The following is a 479-nucleotide window of genomic DNA, read 5'->3' as shown; positions in this document are numbered from 1 at the left end:
CAGCGAGCTACGAATACCAACATCATCGGGTATTTAGTATAGGTTATTACCTTCACTGTTCATATGATAACTCGTTGTCCGTATATCGATTTCGGCGTGACAAAGATTGCATCGCATGGTTCGTCGAAGAACTCAAAAATTTAGCGCACAGAATAAAGTCCGCTCTGTCCGGTAACGTTCCGATGGCGGAATTGACGCGCGACGAACGTGATAAATTTAACAGCGCCGCGAATTGCCACATATGCGAGAAACCGTTTGCGTCTGACGACACGCGCGTACGCGATCATTGCCATCTAACTGGTCGATTCAGAGGTCCGGCACATTCCAATTGTAATTTAAACTACAAAGATTCGCATTGCATTCCCGTAGTTTTCCACAATTTATCCGGGTATGACGCGCATTTCATTATCAAAGAAATAGCTACCGCGTACGCTGGAAACGTAGATTTACTTCCGGTAACAAAAGAAAAATACATTTCA

This window comes from Wasmannia auropunctata, unplaced genomic scaffold (assembly GCF_000956235.1).
Source record: "Wasmannia auropunctata unplaced genomic scaffold, wasmannia.A_1.0 LD336074.1, whole genome shotgun sequence".
Classification (NCBI taxonomy): domain Eukaryota; kingdom Metazoa; phylum Arthropoda; class Insecta; order Hymenoptera; family Formicidae; genus Wasmannia; species Wasmannia auropunctata.
This window is presented reverse-complemented; position numbering follows the sequence as displayed.